At 42.3% G+C, this 27,362-nt stretch overlaps 1 protein-coding gene and 1 non-coding gene across 2 annotated transcripts in view; one reads left to right on the top strand and one right to left on the bottom strand.

Moving 5' to 3' along the window:
• Window positions 1–27,362, bottom strand: part of LOC109917057 (contactin-associated protein-like 5) — a 651,846-nt gene that overhangs the window by 118,170 nt on the left and 506,314 nt on the right. The gene's annotated exons all lie outside the window — the stretch shown is intronic.
• On the top strand, window positions 3,332–3,405 carry trnai-aau. The gene has a single exon. It is a non-coding gene; the product is annotated as a tRNA-Ile (tRNA).

Below are 27,362 nucleotides of genomic sequence, written 5' to 3'. Positions count from 1 at the left end.
CCCTTGACCTGTCCGTCCTCCCTGGACTGACCTATCCCCACCCTAACTCTCCACCCACACTCACCTTTACTGGCTCCATCCCCGCCTCTTTGACCTGTCTGTCTCCTCTCCACTTATCTTCTCCTTTATCCATCTTCTATCCACCTCCCCCTCTCTCCCTATTTATTTCAGAATCCCCTTCCCCTGCCCCATTTCTGAAGAAGGGTCTAGGCCCAAAACGTCAGCTTTCCTGCTTCTCTGATGTTGCTTGGCCTGCTGTGTTCATCCAGCTCCATACCTTGTTATCTCAGTACTGGGTCCACTTTTGTTTGTCATTTATATAAATAAGTTGGATAAGAATATAGGAGGCATGGTTAGTAGTTTGTGGATGATACCTAAATTGGTGGTATAGTGGGTAGTGAAAAAGGTTACCTAAAAATACAAAGAGATCTTGATCAAATGAGCTAATGGGCTGAAGAGTGGCAGATGGAGTTTAATTTGGATAAATGCAATGTTTTACATTTTGGTAAAACAAACAAGGGCAAGACTTATTCAATTAGATGTAGGGCCCTGAGTAGTGTTAAAGAACAGAGAGGCCTAGGGGGTCAGGTACATAATTCTTTGAATTTGCATCACAGGCAGACAGGATGATTAAGAAGGTATTTAGCACACTTGCCTTCATTGCTCAGACCTTTAAGTATGGAGGTAGGTGATGGCCGAGTGGTATTGTTGCCAGACTATTAATCCAGAAACCCAACAAATGCTCTGGGCACCTGGGTTTGAATCCCACAGTGGCAGATGGGGAAATTGGAATTCAATAATTAAAACTAAAAAGTCTGGGATTAAGAATCTACTTTTCACCATGAAAAAACCCATCTGGTTCACTAATGCCCTTCAAGGAAGAAAACTGCTACTCTCACCTGGTCTGGTCTACGTGTGACTCCAGACCCACAGCAATATGGTTGACTCTCAACTGCCCTCTGAAATGGCCGAGCAAGCCACTCAGATGTACCAATCGCTACAAAGTCTTAAAGAAATGAAACTGGACGGATCACCTGGCATCGACCGAGGCACCAGAAAAGACAACGGCAGAAACAGCCCTATCGACCCTGCAAAGTCCTCCTCACAAACATCTGGGGGCTATTGCCAAAACTGGGAGAGCTGTCTCACAGACTAGTTAAACAACAGCCTGACATAGTCATACTCACAGAATCATACCTCACAGACAATGTCCCAGACACCACCATCACCATCCCTGGACATATCCTGTCTCACTGGCAGGACAGACCCAGCAGAGGGGGCGGCACAGTGGTATACAGTCAGGAGGGTGTTGTCCTGGGAGTCCTCAACATTGACATGAAGCCTCATGGCTTCAGGTTAAATATGAGCAAGGAAACCTCCTGTTGATTACCACATACCGTCCTCCCTCAGCTGGTGAATCAGTACTCCTCCATGTTGAACAACACTTAGAGGAAGCACTGAGGATGGCAAGGGCACAAAATGTACTCTGGGTGGGGGATTTCAGCGTTCACCACCAAGAGTAGCTCGGCAGCAGCACTACTGATCGAGCTAGTCGGGTCCTCAAGGCCATAGCTGCTACACTGGGTCTGCAGCAGGTGGTGAGGGAACCAACAACAGGGAAAAACATATTTGACCTCATCCTTACCAATCTGCCAGCTGCAGTTGTATCTGTCCATCACAGTATTGGTAAGAGTGACCATTGCACAGTCCTTGTGGAGACAAAGTCCCACCTTCACTTTGAGAATAACCTCCATTGTGTTGTGTGACACTATCACCATGTTAAATGGGACAGACTTTGCACAGATCTAGCAACTCAAGACTGGGCATCCATGAGGCACTTAAGGCCATCAACAGCAGCAGAATTGTACTCCAGCACAATCTGTAACCTCATGGCCCAGCATATCCCCCACTCAACCATTACCATCAAGCCAGGGGATCAACCCTGATTCAATGAAGACTGCAGGAGGGCATGTCAGGAGCAGCACCAGGCATACCTGAAGATGAGGTATCAACCTGGTGAAGCCACCAAGCAGGACTACTTGCACACCAAACAGCGAAAGCAACAAATGATAGACAGAGCTAAGCGATCCCACAACCAACGGATCAGATCTCAGCTCTGCAGTCCTGCCACATGCAGTTGTGAATGGTGGTGGACAATTCAACAGCTCACTGGAGGAGGAGGCTCCACAAATATCCCCATCCTCAATGATGGGAGAGCCCAGCACACCACTGTAAAAGATAAGGCTGAAGCATTCACAGCAAGCTTCAGCCAGAAGTGCTGAGTGGGCGATCCAATATGGCCTCCTCCAGTGGTCATGAGCATTATCGAAATCAGTCTTCAGCCAATTCGATTCACTCCATGTGATATCAAGAAGCAATTGGAGACACTGGATACTGCAAAGGCTATGGGCCCTGACAACATTCCGGCAACAGCACTGAAGACTTGTGCTCTAGAATCTGCCGCTCCCTTAGCCAAGCTGTTCCAGTACAGTTACAACACTGGTATCTAACCAACAATGTGGAAAATTGCCCAAGTATGTTCTGTACACAAAAAGCAAGACAGATCCAACCCGGCCAATTACCACCCTATCAGTCTACTCTCGACCATCAATAAAGTGATGAAAGGTGTCATCAATAGTGCGATCAAGCAGCACCTGCTCAGCAATAACCTGCTCAGTGACGCCCAGTTTGGGTTCTGCCAGGGCCACTCAGCTCCTGACCTCATTTCAGCCTTGGTTCAAACATGGACTAAAGAGCTGAATTCCAGAGATGAGGTGAGAGTGACAGTCCTTGATATCAAGGCTGAATTTGACAGAGTGTGGCATCAAGGAGCGCCAGCAAAACTGGAATCAATGGCCATCAGGGGGAAAACTCTCCGGTGGTTGGAGTCATACCCAGCACATCGGAAGATGGTCGTAGTTGTTGGTGGTCAATCATCTCAGCTCCAGGACATCTCTGCAGGAGTTCCTCAGGGTAGCGTCCTAGGTCCAACCGTCTTCAGCTGCTTCATCAATGACCTTCCCTCTATCGTAAGGTCAGAAGTAGGGATGTTCGCTAATGATTGCATAATGTTCAGCACCATTCGTGACTCTTCAGACACTGAAGCAGTCCATGTTCAAACGCAACAAGATCTGGCCAATACCCAGGCTTGGGCTGACGTGTGTCAAGCGACACACAAATGCCAGGTTATGACCATCACTAATAAGAGACAATCTAACCACCGTTCCTTGATATGCAATGGTGTTATCATCACTGAATCCCCCACTATCAACATCCTGGGGGTTGTCATTGACCAGAAACTCAACTGGACTCACCACATAAACACAATAGAGGTCGGTTAACTCAGGTGGTTAGAGTGTGGTGCTAATAACGCCAAGGTCATGGGTTCAATCCCCACACTGGCCAGGTGTGTAGGATTCTAGCCATGACTTCAAAACTTTGCGTGGGATGGCATGGTGGCACAGTGGTTAGCACTGCTGCCTCACGGCGCCAGAGACCTGTGTTTGATTCCACCTTCAGGTGACTGTCTGTGTGGAGTTTGCATGTTCTCCCCGTGTCTGCCTGGGTTTCCTCTCGGTGCTCCAGTTTCCTCCCACAGTCCAAAGATGTGCAGGCTAGGTGGATTCGCCATGCTAAATTGCCCATGGTGTTCAGGGATGTGTAGATTAGATGGGTTATGGGTTATGGGTCTGGGTGAGATGCTGTGAGTGTCGGTGTGGATTTGTTGGGCCGAAGGGCCTGTTTCCACACTGTAGGGATTCTATGATCTCTATGGCTACAAGAGCAGGCCAGAAGCTAGGAATACAGTGGCGAGTAACTCACCTCCTGAGTCGTCAAAGCCTGTCTATCATCTACAAGGCACAAGTCAGGAATGTGATGGAATACTCCCCACTTGCCTGGACGAGTGCAACTCCAAACAACACTCAAGAAGCTTGATGCCATCCAGGACAAATCAGTCAGCTTGATTTGCATTACATCCACTCCATCCACCACCGACGCTCAGTAGCAGCAGTGTGTACTATCTACAAGATGCACTGCAGAAATTCACTAGAGATCCTCAGACAGCACCTTCCAAACCCACAACCACTTCTATCGAGAAGGACAAAGGCAGCAGACTAATGGGAACACCACAACCTCCAAGTTCCCCTCCAAGCCACTCACCATCCTGACTTGGAAATATATTGCCGTTCCTTCACTGTCGCTGGGTCAAAATCCTGGAATTCCCTCCCGAATAGCATTGTGGGCCAACCCACAGCAGGGGGACTACAGCGGTTCAGGAAGGCAGCTCACCGCCACCTTCTCAAGGCCAACTAGGGATGGGCAAAAAATGCTGGCCATCCAGGGACACCCACATCCTACAAATGAATAGAAAAAAAAATAGCAGTTCGGATATCATGTTGAGGTTGTACAGGACATTGGTGAGTCCTTTTCTGGAGTACTGTGTGCAGTTCTAACCACCCTGCTACAGGAAAGATATTATTAAATTGGAGAGGATTCAGAAATGATTTATCAGGATGTGCTGCAAATAGGGATTGAGTTATTAAAATAGGCTGGATAGGCTGGGGCATTTTTCACTAAAATGTAGGAGGTTGAGCGGTGACCTTATAGAGGTATATAAAATCATGAAGGGCATAGATAAGGTGAATAGCAAGAGTCTTTCTCTAGGGTGGAGGAGTTCAACACTAGGGGGCAAATTTTTAATGTAAGGGGAGAAAGTTTTAAAAAGGAAATGAGGGACAACTTCTTTACACAGAGAGTTGTTTGTGTGTGGAATGAATTGCCAGAGGAAGTGGTGGAAGCAGGTACAGTGACAATATTTAAAAGACATTTGGATAAGTACATGAATAGGAAATGTTGTGAGGGATATGGGCCAAGTGCAGGGAACATGATTGGCATGGGCTGGTTGGACCTAAGGATTTGTTCCCATGCTGTATGACCCTATTACTCTACGACTCCCCATGGTTTACATGGTATCTTTGCAGATTACGTCCAGCTTTAACACTCCCAGAGGATCCATTGACTGTCTCTCCCTGTCAATTACTTATCTAAGATCCAATTTCAGATAGGTCTTAATTCCTTTCCAACAGCCACTGAGGAGACCTTCCAAGAACTCCATGCCTGCACTATTACCTCCACCCCTTTTTATGGCAATATTCTCCAGGTGAAGCAGATTAGCAGGTCAAAGTCTTGGAATCTTGCTGCGAGTAACCCACTTCCAGACTTCCGAAAGCCTGTCCAGCTTCTGTACAAGTCAGGAATGTGATAAATACCCAACCCAAAACGTCAGCTTTCTTGCTCCTCTGACGCTGCCTGGCCTGCTGTGTTCCTCCAGCTCCACACTGTGTTAAAGCTAATACTCCCCACTTGCATGGATTGGGGCAGTTCAATCAATACTTAAGAGGCTTGGCACCATCCAGGGAAAAACAGTCCACTTGACTTGCACCGCATTCACAAACATTAATTTCTTCCACCACCAATGCTCAGTAGCAGCAGTGTGTGCCATTTACAATGTCCACTGCAGATATTCACCAAGGGTCCTTAGACAACACTTTCCAAATCCATGACCACTACAAGTCCATGTGCCATTCATCAAAATTAATTTAGTCATTCATCACAACATCTGGTTGCACCAGAAAAGTACTATCAGGACCTACTCTCACTAATAGGTTATAAGCAAGTAAAGGGAGAGAGAGTGTAAAAGTGAACAAAATGGAATGTTTGTGATGCATTAAGATACAAAAAGAATCACAAAAGGCAGTGTGGCGTAAGACAAATTAGATGAATACAGAAATGAGATCCTTGTCTAAAGGATGTGTGAATGGTAGAATGATGAACAGCTGCCACCTGAAAGCTAAATGAGAACGAATCCAAAACCTAAAAGGTAAAAGAAGCAAAATGGAGTTCTAAAGAAGGATCCCGACACGAAACATCAACTTTCCTGTTCCTCTGATGCTGCCTGGTCTGCTGTGTTCCTCCAGCTCCACACTTAAGAAGTTTATGGATGTATTTGTCACTGAAGACTGAGACCATCCACACAACTGCCTCTGCCATTTCATGCCCTTTCGGTAACTCACCAGGTCAACTACCCTGACTCATCCACTGTTACAAAGTTATCAGTCTGTTTTTGGACATTCCGTCCTAATGAATAGAAATCTCCTCCAATTAAATGTTGGGAAGACTGAAGCTATTTTGGTTGTCCATGCAAAATCTGTTCCCTTGTCACCAGCTCCTTCCTTGGCAATTGTCTGAGATTAGGCTAGTTTGATCAGAACAATAGTGTCACGTTTGATTCTAAGATTACCTTCTAATCCCATGTCCATTTTTCACTAAAACCACCTATTTGCACTTTCATAACATGTCTCAACTTCACCCTGTCTCAGCTTAGCTGCTATTGAAACCCTCACTGCCTTTGTTACTTGTAGATTTGAATATTCTACTGCACGCCTGGCTGCCTCGTATATTCTATCCTCCAAAAACTTGAGATCATCCAAAACCTTACTGCCTGTGTTTCAGCTTGCATCATGTCTTGTTTCCCTTTTAGCCCTGTATTCACTGACTCCTGGTCAAATAAGGTCTTGTTGTTAAAATTCTCTTCCATATTTTCAAAGCCTTCCATCGTTTCCCCCCATCAATACCTCTTTATCATGCTCCAGTCCCATATTTTCCTGAAAAATCTACATTCAGTTTCTTATGCATCTACAATTCTAATTTCTCCACTATTGGTGGCCATGCCTTCAACTGATTTGCCCCAAGCTTTGGAGTGATGTCCTTCCACTTCTCCTCCTCTCTACCTGGATTTTATCTTTTAAAACAATCCTGAAAATGTAGTCCTTTGATCAAGCTATTCAGCATTTGACCTAATATTGCCTTACATGATCCAGTGTCACAACTTTGCTTTGCCGGGTACTTGTGAAGCACTTTGGGATGTTTTGTTACATTAATGGCACTATCTAGTGTAAATTGCTTTTGTTGCTGTTGTAAAGATCCCTACCCTCCACCTCCCCTGTCCCTGAGTTTACATTGTTTTCCAGTTACTCCCCTATTTCTCCCACACCCTCTCTCAGATCCTTTTGTCCATGAGACCAACATCCTGTTCACTCAAACATATTCCCATTTCTCATTACCCGACATCCCACTGAGTTCCTTCTTCAGGTATTGTCATTCAAACTTTGCAATCGTCACCTCTATCCTGAAAGTCCAACCATTAACCCAACTCTCTTTGCAACCATGGTTCAATCTGAGTTACAGCAGTGTTTATTTTTGTCAGTGGCTAAAAGGGGTATTTAGTCACGGTGGTTAATAGTTAAAAGCTCAAAAAAAGTCATGGTGATTTGGTGGTGAGAAAGTCATTCAGTTGTGTGTTTGATAACACTTCTGGATTAACAAAAAAGACTTGGGGGTCTTGTGGCATAGTAGTAGTGTCCCTACTTCTGAGCCAGGAAACCTGGGTTGAAGACCCACCTGCTCCAGAGGTGTGTAATAACATCTCGGAACTGGCTGATTTATAATAAAAAGCAAACTCAGATGGACACTTAATGCAATGCTATATTTTCCTCTCCAACTCCATTTTGGTTTTGCCCCTTCCCCCTCTACCTACCTCTCCTTCACATTTGATGATTTGCATTGCCTATGATAGGCTTTGCATGTAAGTCTCCAACTGGCTGCACGGGTGATTTACCGGCGGTAGTTAACAGTAGAAAACAAAAGTCATGGTGATGGGAAAAAAATGTTCGGTTGTACATACTTCTGGATATGTAAATAAAGCAAACCCAGTGGAAGGCTCTTATGGTGCACTGGTAGAGTCCATACCTCTAAATTGGGAGACCTAAGTTCAAGTCTCAGCTTGAAGTTTGTCATAACATCTCTGGACAGGTTGATTGGGAAATTATCTTGCTCAGAAAATAAGACAAAGTGGATGCAAGGATGGCTTTCCAGAATTACCTGTTCCGGTTTGGGACTAGCCTATATAAACCACTCGTAATGGCTCCACTTTTGGTGATCAACAATAAATGATGTTTCTTTCCTGTTGGGCTTCTTGAGTTATTGCATTCATTTGGGACAGACATAAGGAGAATTTTTATCTCTTGGAGGGTTGTGCAACTTTGGAACTCTGCCTCAGAAGTGGGTGGAGGCAAGGTCATTGAATATTTTTAGGATGGAGGATTCTTGTGAGGCAAGGTAATGGAGGGTAATTGGGAGTAGATGAGAATGTGAAATTCAAAAACGAACAGGCCAGTCATGGTCATGATGAATCACAGAGCTGTCTTGAGGGGCTGAATGGTCAACTTTTGCTCCTATATTATATGTTGGTAGGTTTTAATCATAGCCAAAGAATGGCTTCTCCTCAGCCTCCTCTATTAACTTTGGTGTCCCGTGAAGATCTATCCTTACCCCCACTAATTCTCATCTACAATAACACCTTCAGAAGACACAACATTAGTTCTCACATATATGCTGAGCAGGGCAGCTCTCTTTCACTACCTCTGCTGTATTTGTTATTCAAATGCTTGTATGAATTCCAGTCATTCATGAACAGAAATATCCATTAAATCATAGAATCTCAACAGTTTGGAAAAAGGCCATTCAACCCATCAAGTCTACACTAATCCTCCGAAGAGCATTCCACCCAGACCCACCCTTTCCCATAACTAATTCACCTTGCCTGCACATCCCTGGATACTACAGGCAATTTAGCATTGCAATGCACCTAACCTGAACTTCTTTGGACAGTGGGAGGAAACTGGAGCACCTGGAGAAAACTTGAGGACCCAGAGGAAACCCACACAGATATAGGGAGAACATGCAAACTCCACACAGACAGTCACCCGTGGCTGGAATCAACCCCACGTCCCTGGCGCTATGAGCCACTGTGTTACCAGTCCATATCCATTAAATGTGATACACAGAAATATTCTCGTCAGTTCCTGCTACAACCTCCAAACTTATCAATTCAGCCTACCTGTCATCCCAACAATCACATGAACCACTTTTGCTTCATCTGTCTGGAGGATGTTGATGTTTTTGGAATACCGTTGCGGAGTAAAGCAACATATGACATTTGATGCCACTCATTCTTGCTATGTGAGTGCCACTTTATACCTTTTGATGATCATTAATTCTGAAGGAGCTGGAGCATCTCTGTATGTTGTCTCTGTAACAAGCACCATCAAAGTAAATGCTTCCAACAAGCATGGTGGAAATAGCAGATGACTAGCAACTCCAGTGAGCCAGGCTGTTTGGATTTCGACAGAGGGAAAGTGCAGACAGAATTCAGATGCATATAGAGCGCTATAACCGTGGGAAGTTGTACAGTGCAGATGACTGCAGGTAGTGTCATTAGTCCAGACACCCTCAGGACATAGCAAGTCAAGTCAGGAGAAATGCAAGTACTCAGCACCGGCACCTTCGCCAATTAAACTGGAGCCACTGTTCTCATTATTTAAACATTAGCCTGACAAAGCCACAGGGAAGCTTTTAGCTAATGGCTTTCAGGAACATTTTTCAGATCTATCTCAAAAAAGACCCAGGGCCTCCACAGCAGACAGAAATGTAACAGCAACTAGCAAAAAGCAGGATGACATACTGTGAGGATGTGGAACAGGCAGCATTGCAGGACCTCTTAATACCCTCTTGCAAACTGAGGCACACTACCGATAAGGATACATCAAGTGACATTATCTGAAGTGCTCTCGCTTATAGAACACTTTCCAAATCTGTTAAAATTCATTTCAGTTTAAGGCAGCTTAATTTGATGGGTGCTGTTGAGGGCGATCAGTCTGATAGGAAATCAGACTGATGGCCCTCAACAGCACCCATCAAATATATGTATCTTTTTAATTCACAGAAAAATAATCTCCCTATTAATTCATTCCCCTAAACCTTGACATTTGCTTTTCGAAAGCTTCAGTGTATTTGACACATCTGATGCTATTGGTATATAGTTTATATTTAACATAACATCAAATGTCAAAAATTGCCCCTTAAAGATCAAAAATGTTGCCTTTGTGTTGAACCTCAAGAGGCAGAAGTGATATTTAATGAGTATTTCACATCAGTTTTTAATGTGGAGAAAAAAATGGAGGCTAGAGAACACGGGAAATAAATATTGTTGTTTTGAAAACAACTCTCACTACAGAAGAGGGATTGCTGAAAGTCTTGGAAAATATGAAGGTGGATAAATCTCCAGGACCTGAACTAGTGTATCCCAGAATGTTGTGGGAAGTTAATGAGGAGATTGTGGGCCCCTTGCAGAAACATTTGTATCATCTATGGATGAGGTATGGCATGACTGGAGAGGGACTAATGTTGTGGATTTGTTGAACAAGGGATGTCAGGAGAAGCGTGGGAACTACAGACCTGCGAGTCTGACTTAGGTGGTGGGCAAGTTGTTGGAAATGATTCTAAAGAGTTAGGATTTATATGCACTTGGGGAGGAAAGGAATGATTAGGGATAGTCAGATGGTTTGGTGCAAGGGAAATCATGTCTCACAAACTTGATTGAGATTTTTGTGGAAGTAACCAATATGATTCATGAGGGCAAAGTAGTTGACATTGTTTACATGAACTTTAGTAAAGCCTTTGACAAGGTTCTACGTGGTAGGCTATTTTATAAAGTCAGATCACATGGTATTCAGGGTGAGCTTATGAACTGGATACAAAATTGGCTTAATGGCAGGCGACAGACAGCGATGTTGGAGGGCTATTTTTCGGACTGGAAGTCTGTAATCAGCGGTGTCCCACAGGGATCAGTGATGGGTCCACTTTTGATTGTCATTTATATAAATGATTTAGATGAAAATGTCGAAGGCATGGCTAGTAAGTTTGTGGATGACACCAAGATTGGTCGTATGGTGGGCAGTGAAGAAGGTTATCTAACATTACAAAGAGATCTCAATCAATGGGCTGAAGAGTGGCAGATGGAGTTTAATTTGGATGAATGTGATGTATTGAATTTTGGTAAAACAAACAAGGGCAGCACTTATACAATTAATGGCATTGGGTAGTGTTGTAGCACAAAGAGACCTAGGGTTTCATGTACATAATTCTTTGAAGTTTGCATCACATATAGTTAGTGTTTTTAAGAAGGTGTTTAGCACACTGGCTTTCATTGCTCAAACCTTTGAGTGTAGGAGTTGGGACATTATGTTGAGATGGTACAGGATGTTGGTGATGCCTCTTGGGGAGTACTCTGTCTGGTCCTGATCCCTGTTATAGGAAAGATATTATTAAGCAGAACAGGGTTCAGAAGAGATTACCACGATGTTGTTGGGAATGGAGGGTTTGAGTTGTAAGGAGAGGCTGGATAGACTAGAACTTTTTTCACTGGAGTGCTGAAGGTTGAGGGTGAACTTATAGAGTATTGTAAAATCATGAGGGGTACAGATAAGGTGTCTTTTCTCTAGGTTGGGGATTTCAAGACTAGGGGGCATATTTTTAAGGCAAAAGGAGAAAGATTTAAAAAAGACTTGGGGGCAAATTTTTTAGACAGGAAGTGATTCTTGTGTGCAATGTATTTCCAGAGGAAGTGGTGGAAGCGTGTACAGTTACAATGCTTAAAAGACATTTAGATAAGTACATGAATAAAAAATGTTTGGAGGGATATGGGCCAAGTGCAGGCAGGTGGGACTAGTTTAGTTAGGGATTATGGTTGGCATGAACTGGTTGGACTGAAGGGTCTATGACTCTATGTAAGATTCCCAAGTGTAAATTAGTCAAATGTTCTCCACAGAAAACTGGATAACTGTTTTAATTGCACCTTTTCTCGGATAGTAATGTTAGTAAACATTTTGTGCAGGTAAGTATCCTCACCCCTTTCAAGGTAGGCCTTTCTATCAGTGTGCTGCTAAAGTGGGTGGGGATGTGTTGATTAAAATCCTCACTCCTGCTTATCTGACTAAATGCGAACTGTTGTTCTTCTGCTATTAATTAACAGGACTGCTTGCAGTCTCTGTGTCCTACTTGACCTTGAAGTGAGCTGCTGATGGCTTATCTGAGCCGTCATAATGACAGGCTATTTCCAATTCTGTAAGATCACCTGACAGCAATCTGCTTCAGTTCCCCTGCTGCTGAAACCTTCAACCTTAGCTCTGTTACCTTTAAACTTGACTATTGCAATGTTCTCATTGCCACTGTCCCATGTTCTACTCTTGATAAACTTGGGGTCATTCAAGAATTTGCTACCTGTGTCCTTCCTCATAATATCAAGTCTGATTCATCTATCATCTCTATAGCCATTGACCTACATTAGCCCTAGGTCAAGCAATATATCTATTTTACAATCTTCATCCTTGTTTTCATATCCTTCCAAGACCCCAGCCAGGCCTATATTTTTTTCAAGATGGATCCATTCATCTACAACTATCCTCTTGAGCATTCTACTTTTAATCACTATTCCAATGGCGTGTGTGCTTTTACCTACATAGGACCTAAGCTATGCACATTCCTCACCTACAGCTCTCCATCTCTCCACTCCATTTTCTTCTTTAAGGCACTCGTTAAAATCTCTTTATTAAGCATTCTGATATCTGGCCTAAAATCACCCTATGTTGCCAGGTGTCAAAATTAATTTGATACTGTTCCTGTGAAGTCCTTTAGGGCTTTTATTATGTTAAATGTGCTGTATAGTACATGGTATTGTTGTTGAATACAACATGAAAATTAGGCACGAAGATTAGGAAAATTCAAACTCCACTTCTAGCTTCCCATGCACTCAAGTAAGCTGCATGTGGGCATTTGCAAAGGAAATCTCACTTCGGTCTAGGCTCAAATTCTTTTGTTCCACTGCCTGATGGCTGGTTCTAAGTCTGGAATTCCCTCCTTAAAACTCTGTCTCCCTTCACCTCTTCACCTTTCAATAGTTCCTCAAAACCTACCTGTTGAATCAAAGTTTAGATCCTGTTGTCTAAATGTCTCTAAATGGCTCAGGTGTCAAATATCATGTTATGCAAAGTCTCTGAAATGTTTTCCTGCATTGAAGATTATTTTTTATTCATTAACAGGATGAGGGCATTGCTGGAATGGCAGCATTTATTGCCCATCCCTAATTGTCCAGAGGGCATTTGAGAGTCAAATCACATTGCTGTGGGTCTGGAATCACATGTAGGCTAGACCAGGCAAGGATGTCAGTTTCCTTCCCTAAAGGACATTAGTGAACAAGATGGGCTTTTCCCTTGACAATCAATTCATGGTCATCATTAGACTCTTAATTCCAGATACTTATTGAATTCAAATTCCATCATCTGCCGTGGCAGGATTCGAACCCAGTCCCGAGAATGTTATCTGGGTCTCTGGTTTTAATAGTCTAGCGATGAAGATTGTAGCCATCGCTGCCCCTCTAACAATGCAATTTCTTGTAATTGGTGATCCAGCAACTTCCATTCTCAAACTTCTGATTTTCAAGTGTTCTATTTTCTAAGCACACACGAACAGAGGTGGTCAAATTGTTGCCATTTTCTTTTGGAATTTTACTCGACTTTGTAAGACTTGGTTGTACTGTTGACCAGTCATAAGAAACTGGGCTGATTATATTCACACTCGTGTAAGTAGACTTCTTAAAGTCAGTCTGTGATGAATTCAAACCTAGGGGCAATAGGATAGCGAGTAATACAGAATATTGTACACGAACCCTTTGGACAAGCCATGACAAAGGAATACATCTCCATCTAGTGGCAGTTGCTGTTCCTGCATGATAGCATCATGATAAACTATGTAGTTTGTTGCCTTTCCTCATACTGAGCTATAAAGTAATCAATGTTATGCTGAGGCCAGGATCGCTTTTCCTCAACAGCTGAAAGAAAAGTAAATTTAGCACAGTGAAGTATCTGAAGTGCTGCCAGAATTATAATTATAAATGCGTCTCAGGTTCCAGCTGGCTGCTGTTATATCAAATATTAGGTATATCTTTCATCTCTTTAAGATGAGTGGGGAGGTGGTGGTATAGCAGTAATGTCACTATAGACTTGTAATCCAGGATACCACCGTGGCAGGTAGTAAAGTTTGTGTTCAGCAAACATGTGGAATTAAAAGCTAGCATAATGTAGCGATTGCCAAAGAACCCATCTAGTTTTCTGATGGCCTTCAGGGAAGGGTAATCAGCCTTCCTTATCTGGTGTAGACTACATATTTCTCTGGACCCGCAGTAATGTGGCCGATTGGGTAACTAGGGATGGGCAATAAATGCTAGCCTAACCAGCAATGTTCACGTCAAATGAACAAAGAAAAACTAAATGTTTTCTCTTAGGAATGAAAAAAAGGTGAACAGGAATGTATTGTAGGTATTCTATACTTTAGAAGGATGTGATGGTGGTGGTGTACTGATCTAATGTTACTGGTCTAAGAATCCAAAATCCCGGTCATGAACTCAAATCCCACCATAACAGATGAAGAAATTTGAATTCACTTTAACTCTGAAATCGAAAGCGAGCCTAGTGATGACTGTCCAATCACCATTAATTGTCATAGAGTCACAGAGCTGTACAGCATGGAAACCAACCCTTCAGTCTAACTTGTCCATGCCGACTACACATGCTAAAGTAATCCAGTCCCAGTTGCCAGCATTTGGCCCTCATTCCTCTAAACCCTTTCCATTCATACACCCATCCAGATGCCTTTTAAATGTTGTAGTTGTACCAGCCTCCACTACTTCCTCTGGCAGTTCATTCCATACACTCACCACCCACTTGCCCCTTAGGTCCCTTTTATATCTTTCCCTTCTCACATTAAAACTGTACCCTCTATGCCTAAAACTATGCCTTGGACTGCCCAACCCTGGGGAAAAAGACCTTCACTATTCACTCTATCCATGCCCCTCATGATTTTATAAACTTTGATAAGGTCACCTCTCAGCCTCCGATGCTCCATGGAAAATAGTCCCAACCTATTCTGCCTCTTCCTGTAGCTCAAACCTTCCAATCCTGTCAACATCCTTGTAAATCTTTTCTGCACCCTTTCAAGTTGAACAACATCTTTCCTATCGCAGGGACACCAGAACTGAATGCAGTGTTGTAATTGTCATGTTAATCCATATGGTTTATTAATGCCCTTTGGGGAAGGAAATCTGCCATCTTTACCTGGTTTAGTCTATAGATGACTCTAGACCCACAACAGCATGGTTGGTTCTCAATTAGGGATGGGCAATAAATGCTGGTCTAGCCAGTGATTCACAGGATGGGGTGATGGCCTACTGGTATTATCACTGGACTGTTAATCCAGAGACCCTGATAACTTTCTGGGAACCGGGGTTCAAATCCTGCAATGGCAGATGATGGAATTTTGAATTCAATAAAATATCTGGAATTAAGAATCTAATGACATCCCTTTGCCAATCCATTGTCGATTGTTGGGAAAACCCATTTGGTTCAGGAAACTGCCATCCTTACCTGATCTGGCCTACATGTGACTCCAAACCCACAGCAAAGTTGTTTGACTCTGAACTGCCCCCTGGACAATTAGAACTGGGCAATAAATGCTGCCTAGCCAGTGACGCCCTCATCCCGTTAATGAATAAAGGAAAGAAAACATCCCATGAGTGGAGTCAAGTGACACTCGTGCCCTTATGTGGGCTGTCCTGTGTGGAAATAAGGCAATAGGAGACAGCAATACCCAGTGTAAGGAGAAATTAAACAATGAAACAATGGGAGACTATTTCTCATTTAAATTGTGCTCTCTATTTGGTCTCTGTTAAGCACCATATGAAACTACAAGAAATGATCACAAAGCGACACAAAGCTTTGCTCAGAGAGCTCACTTCTGCAACTGTGTCTTCTTCCACAGAATGAGAAATACAAGAGGATGTTAGAATGACAGGTTGTTTTTCAGGTTGGAGAATTGGAGAAAGTGGTGGCAACAAAGTAATATTTCAAAATCTGCTGATGATAGAGGTGTGGTTGACAGTGAGGCTGACACCAATCAACAGGAACAGGGCATGCACAGAGCTAGCAAAACAGACGGACAAGTGGTCAATGGAACTTAATGCAGAGATGTGAGCTGATTTATTCTGGGGAGAGAAAAAAAGGATTTGGACAGACAATATTGACGTTGTTTTGAAAGATGCAACTGTACCCACAAGTGTCCCATTTGAATACTGGCTTGCTTGCTATGGTACTGTGACCTCTATCTCTGCTGTAAATGTCTTTCTGTGCAGTCTGTCTCCAAGAATAGGTGCCCATCAGTTATAATGCTGTGTCTTTAACAGTGAAGCTGGCAATGAGTGAACTTTCAGAGCTGGTTAGTAAGACTAGATTATATGTGATCCAGGGAGAGATAGCCAATTGGATGCAAAATTGGCTAGACAATAGGATGCAGAGTGTGGTGGTAGAGGGTTCAGATTGGATACCTGTGACCAGCGGTGTTCCACAGGAATCAGTACTGGGTTGACTGTTGTTCATTTATATAAATGATTTGGATGACAATATAGGAGGCATAATTCATAAGTTTGCAAATGATACCAAAATTGGTGGTGTAGTATACAATGAAGAAGGTTATCCAAGAGTACAACAGGATCTTGATCAGCTGGGTCAATGGACCGAAGATGGCAGATGGAGTTTAATTTAGACAAATGCAAAGTTTTGCATTTGAGTACAAGAGTTGGGGCATCATGTACAGTTGTGCAATACATTGCTAAGGCCACCTTTTGAGTATTGTGTTCAATTCTGTTCCGCCTGCTATAGGAAGGATGTTATTAAACTGGAAAGGGTGCAAAAAAACGTTGCCCTGGGAGTCCTCAACATTGACCCCGTGGAGTCTCAATACCACAGGTTAAACATGGGCAAAGAAACCTCCCTGCATGTCAAACACCATAAACAGCAAGTGACAGTCAGAGCTAAGTGATCCCACAACCAATGGATCAGTTCTAAGTTCTGCAGTCAAGCCAAATTCTATCGTGAATTGTAGTGGACAATTAAACAACTCACCAGATAAGGAGGGTCCATAAATATCTCCATCCATAATGATGGGAGAGCCCAACACAGAAATGCAAAAGATAAGGCTGAAGCATTTGCAGCAACCTTCAGCCAGAAGTGCCAACTGGGTGATCCATCTCAGTCTCGTCAGGGGTCCACAGCATTTCAGATACCAGTCTTCAGCCAATTCGATTCACCCCATGTGATATCAAGAAGGCAAGCAAAGACCAAGGGCCCTGACAACCTTCTGGAAATTGTACAGAAGATTTGTGTTCCAGAACTTGCCGTTCCCAAAGCCAAGATCTTCCAGTACAGTTACAATGCTGCCATCTAACCGACAATTGTCCAAGTATGTCCTGTACACAAAAACCAGGACAAATCCAGACCCGCTAATTACCGACTGAGGAAGGGTCACTGGACCCAAAGATGGTTAGGATGATCAGCTTCACAGATGCTGCCAGACCTGCTGAGCTTTTCCAGCAACTTCTGTTTTTGTTCCTGATTTACAGCACCCGCAGTTCTTTTGGATTATAATTAACGTCTCTTCATCTACTCGCAATCATCAGCAAAGTGATGGAAGGTGTCATCAACAGTGCTATCAAGCAGCACCTGCTCAGCAATAATTGGCTCAGTGACACCCAGTTTGGGTTCCACCAGGGCCACTCAGCTCCTGACCTCATTACAGCCTTGGTTCAAACATGGACAAAAGAGCTGAATTCCAGAGGTGAGGTGAGAGTGACAGCCCTTGACATCGAATGCAGCGTCAAGAAGCCCTAGCAAAACTGGAATCAATGGGTATCAGGGGGCAAACTCACCAGTGGTTGAAGTCATATCTAGCACAAAGAAAGATAGCTGTGGTTGTTGGAGGTCAGTCATCTCAGCTCCAGGACATCTTTGCAGGAGTTCCTTAGAGTAGTGTCCTACACTCAACCATCTTCAGCTGCTTCATCAATGACCTTCCCTCCATCATAAGATCAGATGTGGGAATGTTTGCTGATGATTGCACAATGTTCAACAACATTTGCAACTTCTCAGAAACTTAAGCAGTCCATGCTCAAATGCAACAAGATTTGGACAATATCCAGACTTGGGCTGACATATGGCAAGTAACATTCGCACCACACAAATGTCAGGCTGTGACTATCATCAATAAGAGACAATCTAACCACTGACCCTTGATATTCAATGGTGTTACCATCACTGAGGAATCCACTACTTTCAACATCCTTGAGGTTACCATTGACCAGAATCTCAACCAGACTTGCTATGTAAATACAATAGCTACAAAAACAAGTCAGGAGCTAGAGATACTGCAGTGAGTTACTCACCTCCTGACTCCCCAAAGCCTGTCCACTATCTACAAGGTACAAGTCAGGAGTGTGATGGAATACTCCCATTCACCTGGATCGATACAGCTCCAACAACACTCAAGAAGCTTGACACCATCCAGGACAAACAGCCTATTTGACTGGCGCCAATCCACAAGCATCCACTCCCTCACCATCGAGGCTTAGTAGCAGCAGTGTGTACAATCTACAAGATGCACTGCAGAAATTCACGAAAGATCTTTGGACAGCACCTTACAAACCCATGCACACTTCCATGTAGAAAGACACAGGCTGCATTTACGTGGGAACACCACTACCTACAAGTTACCCTCCAAGCTACTTACCTTCCTCAATTGGAAATATATCATCATTCCTTCACTGTTGCTGAGTCAAAATCCTGGAATTCACTCTCTAATGGTATTGTGGGTCATCCTACAGCATACGTAATGCAGAGGTTCACCACCACCTTCTAAAGGGTGACTAAAGATGGGCAATAAATACTGGCTAGCCAGCGGTGCCCATGAGTGAATTTTTTAAAAAATCGTCTGAACTTTTTCCACTCTTTGTGGAAAAACTATTAAATAGCAATAGAATTATGCAATTTTCTAAAATACTAAGCAAATAAGCATCATAAGTACGTTATCAGTACCAGGAAAACATGCTGCGTGGTGTATTGTAGTTTAGATATCACGGAGGAGCAGAAATAGCAGAAAACAGAGATGCTGAAAGCTGTGAAGATATTAACATATAAGTTGATACTAAAGTTATGTCTGAAGGTAATGTGGTTAACGTCAAAGCTGAGAGGAGAGACAGACTATTGGATTGCATGTGACCACACTAATACATTTTGATGAATCCTGTGAGTTTGGATGACTGAAAGATGATTTCATGGGAGATAGGACTGTCAGACACCTGAGAGATACTGCCAAGAGTGTATGTCTGGTGACAGAGAGAGAGAGCTTACTCTCAAGCAAGCTATGAACTGTTATTATTTGGAAGCTTGGGCTCCAATGTGGACATAGTTACAAATAGCTTTAAGTTCCATTTGTATTTCTATTTTGTGTGTGTTAAGCAAAGGAGGACGTTACATTAGTTCCATTTTTGAGCTTTGTGACTAAAGCTGGGTTGCCTGAAGTTTTGTTTCATGCATTAAGTCATTAAAAATGAACAATTCAGTGTATTAGTAACACGGGTACAAAAGAAAAACAACACGTTGCTGAGCAACAGGGTGTGCTATGATGTGTGGAGAAAGAATGGTAAAAGAAAGCAGAAGGTCAGGTGGAGTGTACTGGTTTCTTTCAAATGGAAACAGCATATTCAGTTAGAATAAGTCTGTCACAGAAGCAGTGCAGTTTAGCAGTCTCCAAAGCAGTCATGTCTTAAAAGCCAGTAAGATAGAAGCTGTAGAAACAGAAGCCTGTAGAAAAGCAGTTTCCGGAAAACAGTCTAAAAGTAATTGAGCTGTGTTAGCAATTTATTGAAGGATCTCAGAAAAAAAACTGAAGAAATATCATTAGGTAAATGCAAATGTTTGCAAAAAAAGAAACCAATTACAGTTGTGCAAATTGAGCAAAGAATTTTAAGGCAAAGTCAGGATGGCACTTCACTAAGATTTGAGTACCTCTGATGTTGTTGTTGAGGGTAAAAAGAATTGAATCTTTATGATATTTCAAATAAAACCATTTAAAATAGTTTTTGTATCATGTAAAACAGCTTGTTCTCATTTTCTTTTGTGTGTAACAAACTTTGAAATTCTTTTGTTCAAAGTACACTAGCAGCCTCTTCTGAATATGTTCAGTGATTGACCACAATGTAAGCAAATAGCAAAAATAAAACCTACAGTCTATCAAGGCAAGTTTTGCTTTGGGATCTAACCCATCCAGTATTGCAATAAGCAAGGATGATAACAAAATAGGGGGCATTTTCATGAACAAAACTCACTGAATTTAAGAAGGATCTGTGAAACTTTACAGTATATGGATGTACTGAGAGACGAAGTGACAGTGAAGAATGACCACAAGTCACTTCCAAGCATCTTCCTCAAATGGCTTCTATTTCAAAGTACTTGTATTGAACGATATTTCACTTCCAGCAATATCATCTTAACATGACATAAAGCAAGTAGAACAGATATCCATTGCTGTCATACTGTTGACAGCAGCACTCCCTATGAAGACATTTGAGGAAGCTAAGACACAGTATGAAATCTTACAAATCCAATGAGAAAACAAACAAACAAAAAAGCTCAAAAAGGTCTGGAAGTCATCAACTCAGTAGATATATCGAATCTGAAAGATAGATCTCTTGTTCAAATCAAGTGAACTATGCATAGATGCAATTCTCTGAATGCTGCAGAAATTAATGATGAAACAATGACCCAAAAGTTTCAAGGACACAATGTTTGCTTTAACAGAGTATTTGGCATGCCGAGGTTAAGTGACAACCCAAAATTAGGCACCTTGTACAAAGAAAATAGAGTCATGCTTTCTAACGTGCTGAAGAAGATCCAGTGAAACCATTAAAGAATTGGATCCAGTCTGAGAAAGTCAGATGAAGTGCTCCACTGGCCAAACTGAGCAATGATACTAAAATTCCAATCAACCAGTGTAGTGCTTGTAGTGAATACCAAGACTTCAAGCTAAAGAGCAGCTTCTGATGCATGACATCCGGAACAGACCATGGATGATAATTTAAAACAAAGAAGTGCAGATGCTGGAGAGATCAAACAAACAAGAACAGACATTTCTGTAGAAACTCAACAGTTTCAATTCTTAGATGATAATTGTTGCATGAGCTGGGAGCGCAGAATGAGAAGCTGATAGCCACTCTGCGGAGAAATACCATGGACACCCAAATTCAAGTGAAGAATTCTTTTGAGCATCAATTGGGTGGTACAGTGGCTCAGTGGTTAGCACTGCTGCCTCACAGCACCAGGGACCGATGTTTGATTCCACCCTTGGGCAACTGTGTGGAGTTTGGATGTTCTCCCTGTTCTGTGTGCGTTTCCTCCAGGTGCTCCAGTTTTCTCCCACAGTCTAAAAATGTGCAGGCTAGATGGACAGAATGTGGGAAATGCTGGATTACAGGGAAAAGGTAGGTGGAGGGGAGGGTGTTCTGTGTATGATGCTCTTCAGAGGGTCAGTGTTGACTAGATGGGCTGAATGGCCTGCTTCCATACTGTAGGGATTCTATGATCATGGTATGTCAATGAAGATGGTGATCCTACATGTTCTTCTGTCAACTGTGGAGAGGTGAGATATTTTCTAAATACATCATTGTAAACATCTGGAGCAGATAGAACTTGAACCTGAGCCTCTCAGCTGAGAGGTAGGATGCTACCACCGCTCCACACAAACACTCTATGGAGTGGAGAACATCTCAAGAGATATTTGTGCCACTTGCTGCTGTGACAGCAGCTAAAGGCTGAAAATAAAGATAATGATTACTTGAAAAGCGTTAATGATATGTTAATTCTGTTGTTAAGATACAAAGCTGAAGGAGACTTTTTGGTTAAGTATCCACAGCATTTATAAAAACAGACTGTTGGGACAATGTGGGCTGTTAGTGAAAAAGTGCACAGATGTAATGTTTTTTTTTCTCTGTGAATACATCGATTATCAAGTAAAGGGTTAGCATCCAATCTTATACTCTGCTGTTTGCCTAGGATCCATTGAACATATTGATGTCTTGGGAGCTAGGTTTGAAGGTGCTATTTCTTAAACACTGAGTCAGTCTGCTCTTTTCCTTACCAACTGAACCGCTGATCAGCATCATTATCCTAACATTTCCATTGTGATTCGTTTCTTAGAGGTGTGATGCATTTTGCCTCCTGTGCAGACCTACCTGAGACGCAGGCATGAGAAGGCAATCTACTAGGATTAAGCTCTCACAAGCACCTACAAATAAATCTAGATGTGCATTCATGTTTCCAGAACTAGGGCATATCAGCTCAGTTCTTCAAGGTTCCTACTACAATGATCTCACCTACTAATGATAATGTCAAGCTTACAAAATATGCCAACCAGCACAATCTCTGCTTGGATATGAATAGACATTGGACATAGGCAAGGCGACAGGAAAAATAAGAGAAGAATAGATGTTACCAAGTCTAAGAAAAGAAATAAAACTGGACAGATGACAACCTAGGCACCAGAAATGACAACAGCATTTGTCAGCCCAACAAAGTCCTCCTTAGTATTATCTAAACATTTGTGCAAAAATTGCAGGAGCTATCCCACAGTCTAGTTAAGCAACATCCTGACAGTTATATGTGCAGATAATTATTCAGACTGAGGCTGGAGTAGTGCACCATGACTCTATCCCACTCATTCTTGAGTCACAACATTAAAAGAATTCTTCCCAGTTACTGAGATGGTCAATTAAATATTTTGTCAATTTCAGGTTTTAAGTAACAAGATCTATCAACTAGGTTTCTTAAGAAGTACAAAATAATTAGTTCATTATCAGAATGAAACTATTCAATTAGGATGCAACTAACATACACATGTAATATGGAAATATAGATATCTATCCCTCTATATAATGCAAAATGTCCAACACACACGCATGCACACACACACTGACACAGACATGCAAACACACACACACACACACACACACACACACAAGATCAGCTGGGCAGTCCTTCTTCACAGACTTCTTGTTCCCCAACTAATTACAGATACTAAAGCATTCTCCATCCAGTCACTATTTGAACGTATTCAGCAAAGGTTTATGAGAACAAGTACTTAATACCAGTCATGTGATTTCTCAGAAGCCCTGATTAAATAAAAAGAACTCCAAAATCTACACTGACCTTTGAATGACTGCTTTTAAAGAAATCACTTCAGATACTTCCACTAAAGCTGAAATAAATCAGTTTTGTTCACAACCTTTTGAAATATAAGTCCTCCAAGAAATATTAAATATGAAGTGCCTCTGTAACACCATGTTCCCTACATTGCCATCATCATCTTAGCTATCTCTTCTCCCACCAGAAGACCCAGCAGAGGTAGTAATGCAGTGATATATAGTTGGGAGTGGTTGGCCCTGGGAGTCCTTACCTTTTACTCCAGACCTCATTACATCACATGGCATAAGATCAAATCTGAGAAGGAAATTTCCAGATAACTGCTTATCACTCACCCACCCTATTGGCTGCTACATTCGTACTCATCCATATTTAACACGAATTGGAGGATACACCAGATATGGCAAGGGCATAGAAGGTACTCTGAATGGAAGAATGTACTCTTGATTTCAATGCCCATCACAGAGAGTGGCTTGGTAGTACCATGACTAACTAAGCTAACTGAATTCTAAAGGACGTACTTGATAGACTGGCTCTGTAGCAGAAGGAAAGAGAGCCAACAACAGGGAAAACCTATTTGACCATGTATTCATCAATCTACCTGTCATAGACACATCTCTCCATGACAGTATCAGTAGGAATGATTATTATGGAGATGTGCTGGGTTGCACTATTACAGTGATCATTGGGAAAGGTTGGAAACAGATTGAGCAACTCAAAACTGAGCAATGAAGAGCTTTGTGGGCCATCATCAGCGGCAGAATTACATTACATCCAACCACAAGTTTTAACCTTATGGCCTGGCAAGTGCCCCACTCTACTATTACCATCAAACTGAGGAGCCAACATTGGTTTAATGTACAGTTGCAGGAGTGCCAGGAGCAGCACAAGGCAAAATTAAGCATGAGTCATCTAGCTGGGGAAACAACCATACAAGACTATTTGTGTGCCAAACAGCAGAAGCAGCAAGTGATAGAAGGAGCTAAGTGTTCCTGCAACAAATGAGTCAGATCTAAGTTCTGGAGTCCTGTAGTATTCATTTGTAAGTAATGCTGGACATTTAAACAACTATTATGAGGAAGAGAAAGCTCAATATATAACCAATTCCCAGCATATCAGTGTAAAACATAAGATAAAACATATGCATCTGCATTCAGCCAAAAGTCCTGTGTTGATGATGCATCACAGTCTGCTCTTAAGGATGGCATCACTGATGTTGGTCTCCAACAAATGTGACTCATTCCATGTATTATCAAACAATAGCTGAAGGCACTGGACACTACAAAGGCTTTGGGTCCTCAGAATATTCTGGCAATAGGACTGAGGACTTGTGCTCCAGAACTAGCCATGTTCCACATCAACCTGTTCTAATGCAGCACCATCACTGGTATCTATCTGGCAATGTCGAAAATTGTCCATATATTTTCTGTCCACAAAGGCTGTCCAATTTAAAGTGTTATTGGTGTACTTTCCATGATCAGCAAAGTAATGGAAGGTGTTGTTGATAGTGCTATCAACCAGTACTTACTGATAATTTACTGATGCTCAGTTTACATTCCACCAGGGCAACTCAATTCCTGCCCTCACAATAGCCTTGATCCAATCTGGGCAAAAGAGCATAACTCCAGTGATGAGGTAAGGTGACTGCCCTTGACATCAAGACTGCATACAACTGAGTATGGCAATAATGTGGCTTCGCCAACCAGGAGTCAATAGGCATTGAGGAAAAACTCTTCACTAGTTAGTGTCATGCCTAGCATAATGTTGTGTATGTTGGAAATCACTCATCTCAGTCTCAGGACATTATTGCAGGAGTTCCCAAGGGCTGTGTCCTAGATCCAACTATTCTCGGCTGCTTTATCAATGATCTTCCTTCCACCATATGGTCAGAAGTAGGATTGTTTGCTAATATTTGCTCAGCACCATCTGTAACTCTTCAGATACTCAGTCCATGTCCATATGCAGCAAGAGCTGGATAATATCCAGGCTTGGGTTATTTTAAATTGCAAATATTTTTTGCACTATACAAGTGCCAAGCAATAACTGTCTCCAAGAAGAGATGACTTAACCATATATCCTTGATATTTAATGACATTAACAGCTGTATATCGATGTGTACTTAAAAGAAAAGTAAATAAAATCAGCTAATTGCCTCACCCTTGCCTTTGTCTCAGAAATTTGTGGACTCAAGTCCCATTTCTGGAGTAGAATTTATTCCAGGTGATGGGCATCTTACACAATGCTTGCAGATTCTACTTTGGGGATAGCCTGGTGTATTAAAATAAATGTGAACTGCCAAATAAATGCCCAGAGGCTTGACACCATCTCAAACAGAGCATCCCACTTCATTGACACCCAAACCACCACATTCAGCATTTACTCACTTCACAACCAGTGCACAGTGAGTACCCAATCCATCAGTAGTTTTCAGTATAACTTGCCTGTACTGCCTGTATTGCTCACAAAACAAAGCTTTTCACTGTACATGGGTACATGCAACTACACTAAATCAAATCAAAATGTTTTCCCTTTACTGGTAAATTGTCCAGAGTGCAAGCTAAAATGCTTTGACAAAATGTGTATTTCTTTTCAGTGGTACATAATTTACTCAGACAAATGTGAATTAATTACATAGCTGTTGCCACTCAAAGGACACCCAGGCTCAACTGGAGGGCTCCAGCATTAGATGTAATCACTTCCAACAAGGATCTCTGGCCGAGAGAAGGGACCACAGCAACAACTTAATCATTTTACAACTGAAATAAATTAGCTATAGTCGTATTTGTATTTCTGGGCTGTCGGAGAAGGAGAGTCATGTGACATGCCAGGTAGCCATTTATGTGTTAAAACACTGGGTTTCTCTACAGACCAGGAGATCCTAAAGAAGTAAGACTGCTTTGTGGATCACTGTCCTTTTCCAGACAACTTGCAACAACCTTGCCGTTGTTTTGACTCTCCATGTGCCAAAGACAGAGATTTTAAGAAGAACTCAATCCCATGGCTGTCATCTTCAGAAGTACAGAAACATCATTAAGATAGATATCTAAACCTCATCAACACTGACCCCAAAAGGCTACTGAGTCCAATTAACTTTGTTGGATTTTAAATTTCTTAATCTATCCTTTCACTCTGTAACCTGTTGGTGTATGTATAACAATCAATCTGTTGGTATCAGAACATAAGAACTAGGAGCAGGAGTAGGCCATCTGGCCCCTCGAGCCTGCCCCACCATTTAATAAGATCATGGCTGATCTTTTTGAGACTCAGCTCCACTTACCCGCCCACTCAACATAACCCTTAATTCCTTTACTGTTCAAAAATTTATCTAGCCTTGCCTTAAAAACATTCAGGGAGGTACCTTCAACCGCTTCACTGGGCAGGGAATTCCACAGATTCACAACCCTTCGGGTGAAGAAGTTCCTCCTGACCTCAGTCCTACATCTGCTTCCCTTTATTTTGAGGCAATGCCCTCTAGTCCTAGTTTCACCTGCTAGCAGAAACAACCTCCCTGCCTCCACCTTATCTATTCCCTTCATAATCTTATATATTTCTATAAGATCTCCCCTCATTCTTCTGAATTCCAATGAGTATAATCCCAGTCTACTAAGTCTCTCCTCATAATCCAACCCTCTCAACTCTGGAATCAACCAAGTGACTCTCCTCTGCACCCCCTCCAGTGCTAGTATATCTCTTCTCAAGTAAGGAGACCAAAACTGCACACAGTACTCCAGGTGTGGCCTCACCAGGACCCTATACAGCTGCAGCATAGCCTCCCTGTTTTTAAACTCCATCCCTCGAGCAATGGCAGACAAAATTCCGTTTGCCTTTTTAATTACCTGCTGCACCTGCAATCCTACTTTTAGCAATTCATGCACAAGGACACCCAAGTCCCTTTGCACAGCAGCATGCTGCAATTTTTTACCATTTAAAACATAGTCCATTTTGCTGTTATTCCTACCAAAATGGATGACCTCACACTTATCGACATTGTACTCCATCTGCCAGACCTTTGCCCACTCACTTAGACGATCTATATCCCTCTGCAGACTTTCAGTGTCTTCTGCACACTTTGCTCTACCACTCATCTTAGTGTTATCTGCAAATTTTGACATATCACACTTAGTCCCCAACTCCAAATCATCTATGTAAATTGTAAACAGTTGAGGTCCCAACACTGATCCCTGAGGCACACCACTAGCCACTGACCACCAACCAGAAAAACACCCATTTACCCCTACTCTTTGCTTTCTACTGGCCAACGAATCCTCTATCCATGCCAATACATTACCTGTAATACCGTGCAACTTTATCTTATGTAGCAGCCTT

Source organism: Rhincodon typus, chromosome 7, assembly GCF_021869965.1.
Source record: "Rhincodon typus isolate 14 chromosome 7, sRhiTyp1.1, whole genome shotgun sequence".
Classification (NCBI taxonomy): Eukaryota; Metazoa; Chordata; class Chondrichthyes; order Orectolobiformes; family Rhincodontidae; genus Rhincodon; species Rhincodon typus.
Note: the sequence above shows the minus strand (reverse complement) of the source record. Positions and strands in the feature narration are given on the sequence as shown.